Here is an 8892-nt window from a genome sequence, read left to right as displayed (position 1 = left end):
TTTTCGGATCTCGTCAGGATTATGTGAAATTGCAACGTTTTGGCTGCTACCTATCGCCTAGCATTTAGTCAGGAAGCTTCTTACCTAATCAGCTAAAAATTAACAAAGAAAAAACGATTATATTTGCAGTTATACACTCAACTGGAAAAACATTACAGGATCCAGAGGGTATTAACAACGCCTTTCGAGATTTATATAAATCTTTATACACATCACAGATAAATCCATGAGATAAGGACTTCAAGCAATTTCTTGATAAAATAACTCTTCCTAAATTATCAGAGTCAAAGAGTGACCCTGGACTCACCGCTGACAACAGTAGAAGTTCAGGAAGCTCTAAAAAGCATCCCAAATAAAAAGGCTCCACGTCCAGACGGGTTCCCTACTGAGTTCTAAAAAGAGTTCTGGAACATTCTGGCACCAACATTCCACAGAATGCTGCAGGAAACACAGGAAAATGGCAAATTTCCAAATAATATAAATTCTGCCACCATTAGTCTCCTGCTTAAGCCAGGCAAAGATCCTATGTTTCCCACCAGCTATCTTCCCATATCCATTATTAATGTGGATAGAATTATTTGTAAAGCTTAAGCAAAACGATTAGATAAAGTCCCTCCTCTCATAATCCACCCTGATCAAACTGGTTTCATTAGAGGAAAGCAGTTAGCCACTAACAGACGCAGATTGCTTAATTTAATCGATTATAAAACTAAATTAAATTAACTTAAATCAAAAATATTGTCTGTAGATGCAAAAAAGGTATTTGATAGAGTAAACTGGAATTATTATTATTTTTTATACGCTACTCTATATAAATTTGGTTTTGGCAATTTCTTATACAGCTTCCCAACAACCTGTGTCTGTCATGTTCGTGTTTAGTCTTCTGACCCACATGCAGAATCAACTCAGTTAAAATTTGGAAAAAGGACTTAATGACAAAACAAATGAAAAACAGACAGTTCTAGTTCCTTCAGGAAGGAGGAGGCTCGGGGAACGGTGGCATCTGGAATAAGAGAGGAATTAGTAGTGGCCAGAAACCTTTGATTGGGAATTGAAAAAAAACAAGAGTAATATCTGAATACTTTGAGCAGACCATGGAGGGAAGATGGTCTTTGGAAATGATTACAGGTGGAGCGGGCAGGCAGGTAACTTGCTGGTAAATCCACAGGAAAGTGACTCTGTGAACTGAATCCTCTGAAACCAAGTGCGAGAAAAACCTAGAGACAGCTAGTACAGGGATAGAGCAACTTCAGGCAAGTTAACTGGAGATAATCAAACTACTAGAAAAGGGTTCAACAAGAGATGGCCAGAAAGACTACCGGTAAATGTTAATCATCCAATGCTGAGTGAAGGCTCTGCTGCACTTTTAATCCCAGCACTCTGAGGAAGCTGACGTGCTCCACCTGTGCAGGCAGCCCAGGTACTCCACCAAGATCCTCTCAGGAGAAGATGCATCGCTCGACTCAAACACACACACACACACACACACACCCACACACACACACACAGGAACCCTGACAGTGTCAGGACAAATAATCAAACATCTTCCGCTTTTGACTTCAGAGGGGTACTAGGCAGGGAAGCCCACTTTCCCCCTTGCTTTTTGCCATTTTATTGAGCCTCTAGCAGCAACAATTAGACAAACTGATGTTGTTAAAGCTACAGTGTGTAATAATTACAGGCATATAAAGTCAGAAATTTAATATATTATACATAACTATGTTATTTATCATCATCTACGAGCTCAGCCTCTTAACCTTAATATTTGCGTTTCCTTAGAATTAGTTATTTATAGTTACATAGGAGCGGGTCTCGCAGCCATGGAGGCAGACATCTTTGCGCTACAGCAGCGCAGAGCCAACAAACTAGCGATTGCGAGATCGCCCATTACGCTCGAAAGTAACTACGGCAAGTTAAGAGAGATGAACTGAGACGGTACTGAACAATAGATGGCAGTATTAAAATTATCTATGTAAACAAACCTCATCACTTGAGAAGGTAGGTGATGCAGACGTCGTGGAAGACATTTTGTCCCGTAATGCTCGCCGTACTGTTGGGGGGAAGAAGCGGTGGGGGGGAGATGTTCATGTTGCTGCGGTCTGCAGTCTGAACGTTAGATGTCGCTGAAAATTACACACTGTAGCTTTAAAGGTATAAAATGCATGAAAATAGAGCATAAAATTAGTCTTTATGCAGATGATGTATTACTTTATCTCCAGCACTCAAACACTTCCCTTTCTCAAGTAATTAGATTACTAGAATCTTTCTCAAAAGTCTCAGATTACTCTATAAAAGTCTAAATCTATAGGTCTACCAATTAATTGCTCTCTACAGAACCCCCTAGATTTACAACTGCAATCAGGAAATATCAAATATTTAGGAATTACTGTGCCATCAGGGGAGTTACCAAAACTTAACCACATCCTGCTTTTAAAAAAGATAGAAGAGAACCTAGAAAGATGGAAATAGCTTCCAATCTCCCTTATAGGTAGGGTAGCCTCATAAAAATTATGGTTTTACCTAGAATGAACTACTTATTTTAAATGGTCCCCAATAAACCATCATCCGACTGGTTTAAATTTAGATTCTTCCAATTCTAAAATTCTTTGGAAAGATAAACCCCCTCGTATCAGCTTAAAGACACTTGAGAAAACTAAAGATAGAGGGGGACTAGACCTGCCTAACTTCCAAAACCTCTACTGAGCAATTAAACTACAATACATATTTAAATGGCTAAAACATACTCCCTTAGATGAGCCCTGGATAGCCACAGAACAGGAAATATGGAGTAATATCATAATTTCAGATTTGCCGTTTATTAGCTCTGATATCAAGCGGCATTCATGCTTTAAAAATATTAACATCCGCTCTTCCATGACAGAATGGGTGGCGTTTCTTAAAATGACGAACTCATCACTTATCCCGTGCAGTTGTACACCCATCTGGAATTATCCTGACATCCGACAAAATAATAATATGATAAACTTTCCGTACTGGAGGAATAAAGTTATCACATATTTGGATCATTTATTTGAAGGAACAGAGTTTATCACATTTGCTAGATATGCAATATGGCATGAACAAAAATAAACTAGAAACAATGTAAATGTATGCATATTAATGGTGGTTTATAATTTCCAAATAATATATTGGAGTTCCTAGAGTTAAACCCCCCAAAACTACTGTCTAAATCAGGGGTCTTCAATGTTTTCACACCAAGGACCCCCAAACGGATAGCGAGATTGAGCGGGGACCCCTAATATATATGAAATTGTGTAATATCAAACTTGTCCTATAGTGACTCTATTACATATGTAGTAATGCAATATAATTTTGCATAAATCAAGCAGATCACTATGACGATAGCCGTTCTGCTCCACTTGTCAAAGTAAAATCTGTTGGGCCCTGTTTAGGCATCAAGACAATTATTCTTATTGCTACATTGTCAGACAGGACACTGTTAAAAAGAACAAAAAAACAAGTACAGATACAAGTCCATTATCTATCATTTGCCACTTTCACTAGAGCTGTTTCAGTGCTATGATGAGCTCTAAAGCCAGATTGAAACAATTCAAAAAGTTCATTATAGTGTAAGTGGTCGCACACTTGTTTAGTAACTACTTTCTTAAGAATTTTAAATAAGAGTGGAACATTTGATATGGGTCTATAATTGACCAAGTCATCTGGGTCAAGAGACAAACGAATGGAATGGAGGCTTAAAGAGGGTCACTATTTTACTTTATTTATTTTTTCCCCTTCTGAACTCCTGTTATGGGCAGAGTATTTCGGTTATTAGAATGTTTTATTGATTTTCTTATGCTTGAGTCTCCTCCTCCTGCCATGGTATATATGTGCAGTTTCAAAGCTTTTAATTTTCCCCTTAAGCAAATGTGTTTTACTTTGCAGCCGTGTCTCTCTTCCTGTGAGACCCATTAAAATTGCTGCTGAATTAAAGCATCAAAAATAGACCTGGGGTCTATCTACGTTGGAGCTGTGCAAGGCTCCTTCCAGAAAACCATCTGTGTGTTTGTCCACATTCACTCTCAATGGGTACTGAGCGCCATTCCCACTTATGACAGGATTTTCTGTTAGATCGGATACAAAATTAGGTTCGGTGTGTTCAGGGCCAAATAAGAAACTTGTTTCTGTCGTCATCTGCTTCTGTTGTTTATGGGGTACTGTAGGAGGCACACCATACTTAATAAAGAACCACGTTTGAAGAATACTTTCTGCTTGCCAGCAGGTGGACATTCGTGCACATATGACTCCTTGGTGCTGCCCTAGCAGTGAATGCAGGAAAAAGAAATAGAATTGTAGAATGGTTTGATTTAAGGCTCTATAACTTCAAGGTGATCCATTATGTGGAACTGCTCCTTTTGATATATCCTAAAAAGGGTTTAATCTACAAGATAGGGTCACAGAGCTTGAGTAGTCTTTGGCTACATTCACATTGCAGGCTAAATTTCGATTTTTTGGTGAAATCAGATTTTTCCAAATATATGTAACTAGTATTTTTTATTATTCATACAGCTTTAGTGTCCCCCATGACCAGTACAGGACGCAATGACGTCACAGACGGCCCCCTGCACACAGCTATTTCTGTTGTGAGTCTTGGAGCAGGCGGTAGCATTTGCCTGCTGCTCCTGCACCTCCCTGCCTGTCCTTGCTTTGCTGCGTCTGGTCTTTTCTGACCTCTCTTCATACCACCCGAACTAAAAAAAAAAATGTATCTGGTCAGCTGCAATTGATCAAATTTATTCAACTGGAAGGCAGGGAAAAGGGGACCCATCGTGTTCTGCCAGGACATACTTTGTAGGATACACCATGGACTCCTGGAAGGCTTGGAAGACAGTGTGTTTCACAATGTTGTCATTGGAGGATATCGAAGATGTGTGGATTTCTGGTTTTATGATTCTCAGATTTCTCCTGTTTGGATTTGGAGGATACCTGATGTATCTTCAATTACAGAGGATGTTGGTGGCAAATTGGGCATTGATCAGTCTGTCAGCAGCGGATGACACCCTCAAAAAGGCTTCAACGTGCAAGATTGGAAGCTGAGCCATATGCTGGGTGTAATTGAACGCAGACTGGCTGCAGTGGTTGCACTCAAAGGTGAGATGGGATAATATCTTGGATGTGCATGCTCGCTTCAAGGCGGAAAAGCCCAACACATTTGGAATATTGGGTTTCACCACGAAAGAGCCAGCAAGAAAAAGACTCAAGGCTGAAGGAAATTCCTGTGCAGCCTGCTCTCAAAACAATAAGTGTTATTCTGGATTCAACCTACCCGAATCTCACCTGGATGTTATGGCAAAATGGCACAGAAGAACTGCTCCCCCATGTCATGAAGGGTTTCAAAGTTTGCCCTCATGCAGAAACAACTCAGAGGCAGGGTAAAAGTTAAAGGTATGGAACTGAGATAGACTAAGAGAGGAACTCAGAGGGACAAAACAAAGGGCATTCTCAGCATGGGGAATATCCAGCGGTCAGGTGAACCGAAACCGGAAACACTAGGGGGAGATCAGAATGATGAGTTCTGTTAGGTTTATTCAATGATGTATGTACATATAAACATTGAAGCAAGGAGATGCTTCACTCTGTCTTGTCATTCAGTCAAGAGACCACTCTGCCTTGTGATTCAGTCAGTAGAGCATCCTGCCTTATTACCTGATCAATTGTCCTTTCAGAACAATACTCTGTTTTGTAACCATGTGTTATGTTCGGTTAATAAATAAGGCACTGCAAGGAGGGTGGTGGGAGAGAGAGAGTTAGAGTGTTGGGTTTGGCTCTTCCCCCTTCCGCAGAAGCTGTTTGAGAATCCCTTTCTGTGTGAACTAGGGGTGGAACGGTTAACAAAATCCACGGTTCGGTTCGGTTCACGGTTTCGTGGTCACGGTTTTCGGTTCGGTATATGTTTATTGTTACACCGAAAAAATATAATAAATAAAAATTATAAAAATTTATGAAAAAATAAAAATTTATGAAAAAAAATCCCCAAAAATGTATGAATTGTAACTATTTTTAATGAAACCCTGGATCATTTCCGCATGTTTTGCTGCTTTGAATTTAATCATCTCAGGCATGCCCTCTACGATCTCCAAGAAACTAAGAGCGGAGCGGACGGGAGCCACAGCGGAGGCTGTAGGCTTTGCTTTGAGCAGGCGGTCTGGAGCGCAGCGGGGCGGAGCGGAGCGGAGCGGAGCATTGACAGAGTATGTGGGATTTCGGTGTTAGCATGACATGTTGGTCATGTTAGCATAAACAAAACGTGTTGCACAATGCTTGCACACTGTTGCACTTTTATCCAAAACTTTCTTTCCGCCGTCATCGTTGGTCACTCAAAGTGCAAAGTGGTCCCATACAGCAGACCTATAAAGTGCTGCTGGCGCGTCTTCCAACTCCTGTTCTTTCCCACTCACCATACCCACACAATTCTCCACAACAACTGATTTTTTTTCTGCTACACCCGGCTACGCTGCTTCACTTCTTCTTGTTTACTACTGGTGGTTGGCTTTGGTCACAGTCCTTTTACGAACCTACATTTTTTAACCTAACAAGTTCAAGGTCCAAGGGAATTTAAGGCCAATACAAAAAAAGGCCAGGAAAGGACCCACAGAAGATAACTGGTGGTTGCTCCATGGTTCCTGTTAGTGGGGACTGTACAGTTAAGGAGATACTTGGTTGGAGGGCTGACAGGCAGACTAGTAGTGGTCCAGAGGAGCAGCAGAGCGGACTGTCAACAAGCTTTCCTGAAGTGGACTGTAAACAGAAGCGGTGAATGTTTTCCTATAATCTCAGAGAGACGAATGATTCCTTCCAAGGCTTGAAGGACCAGGCTTATCCAGTGGATCAGGAAGTAATCCCAATACTGGCAAACACTCTGGCGAAGAGGTAGTGACAGTCCGTTGCTCATATACTCCTCTGGTGATGACCCAACGAGCCACAGGGATGGGTGGAAAACTGGAAGAGGCCCTCCAGGCCAACAGGGGAAAGCTCCATCCATCCATCTAGTGGATGGATCGGGACAAAAAAGAAACACAAAAACATTCCCCACAAACAGAAACCCTAACACCCCCCTCCCCTAATCTTGAAACATCCATGGATGCGCTGAGTGACTGTTGATAATTTTCCATCTTATCAAGGACATTGTCTGTGGTCAGCGTTCACAGACAAATTGAACGCACTCGTCATACACACATCATAATATGTCTCAAATGTCAGACTGACTTTATGTGATTACACCTCCGATGTGACCCTCTGCTGAAATGTCTGTCTTGTGTTACATGTGCTTTTCTTGTGCACAGTGTTTTTGATATCACAAACTGTATCCTGTCAAGGATAAAGTGTGAAATATGCCTTTTTTCCCCTCACCTCTATTTCCCAATGTGGCTCCTATCTTTCCACAGGAAGCACTGTAGGTAGACGTCTTGGACCTGGGGAGCCAGGCAACTGGTGGGAAACTGGCAATCCACAAGAATGCGCCATTCTGCCTAATGGCAGCGTTCTGTGGCACGCATGGCATCAGTCAATCCGTTACCCCCTCTCAGCCCCCCCCCCACCCCCCCACTCTAATGTACAGTAAGTGATGTATTGTGATGAACGGTTGTACTGAAACTGAAATTTTGATTGCAACGTAAATTGTAGTTGGCAATAAAGAACTTTGATTGGTTGATTGATTTATTGATTAATTGACAAGCAAATGTGCTTTGTGTTTAGGAAAGTAAACATGAATGTTAGGGCTGAAGCTTGTCCAGCGATCTTTCCCAACCTTAAAAACTCAATCTTCTTAAGACAGTAAAAAAAAAAAACTGCATTCCGCACTATCGTCCGCCATGTTTGTAGTTTTTCCTCTTGCGTCTGTGTAGCAAGACATAGAATAGTGACCTTTGTTGATTATTAATGACGTTCAGGTTGGATGAATGTGACCTGGCCATTTAGAGACAGGGTTGAAATTGAAAAGATCAGATTCATATCAGATTTAGGTCTACATAGCCAAGTGGCCTGGGTTGCTTTGGAAAAGATCGGATCTGTGTTGTTCAGACTGTCATGAAAAGATCAGATACAGGTCACATAGGGGCAAAAAAATTTGACTTGGGTCACTTCAGGCTTATAAGTCAGTGGGTTATTGTGTCAGCAAATGGTATGTTTAAGGGTTCCGATAGGATTATTTAATTTCTAAGTTAGTTGACAATTATTTAAATGACTGATTAATCCTAAATAACTTGATAGTTTCAGCCTGTTGAGGTTCCCCCAGCTATTTCAGAGTGTTAGTATTTAACTGTGTATACGTTGCATTGCACTTTTTTGTAATATTTTAGGATGTTTGTTAATATTTGTGCACACGTTTTGTAAACACCCCCGTCTGTGCAAATGATTAACAATCTATTTCTCAAGTGAGGGGAGAGCCAATACGATGTAACAACAGTTAGGCGAGGAATCCATCAGGAGACTTGAAATGGGGAATCTGGCTTTAAAGAAGCTGTTTAACCTCTAAAGATCAATTATTTCGAAAAGCGATATGTGTTACAATATTTTAGTTTTCATATTTATGTTGTAGGTATAATTTGAAGGTGTAAATTAGTTGCCCAGGTTAAGTGTTTGTCTAATGCTTTCTCCCTCCCTTCGTTGTTTTTATACTAGCCTGTGTGTATGTCATGATTGGTTCTCAAGGAGGTTCCCAATTATGCAGAACACCACTGAGGCGGGAACAGGAGTATGGTTAAACAGAGTTTATTCTGTACAAACACACAGAATGTACAGGATCTGGTTCGGGCCTGGGTTCTGGTTTCACCGGAGTCTTGGGGGTTCTTGAGGTTCTCTTTGGGAGAGTCACTGTTGGTTCTGGAGAAGAGCTTGTCAGCAGAGTCCGTTTGCTGCTTCAGCGCCTCACGT

The sequence above is a fragment of the Cyprinodon variegatus genome, unplaced genomic scaffold (assembly GCF_000732505.1).
Source record: "Cyprinodon variegatus isolate N-32 unplaced genomic scaffold, C_variegatus-1.0 Scaffold303, whole genome shotgun sequence".
NCBI classification, from domain to species: Eukaryota; Metazoa; Chordata; class Actinopteri; order Cyprinodontiformes; family Cyprinodontidae; genus Cyprinodon; species Cyprinodon variegatus.
Note: the sequence above shows the minus strand (reverse complement) of the source record.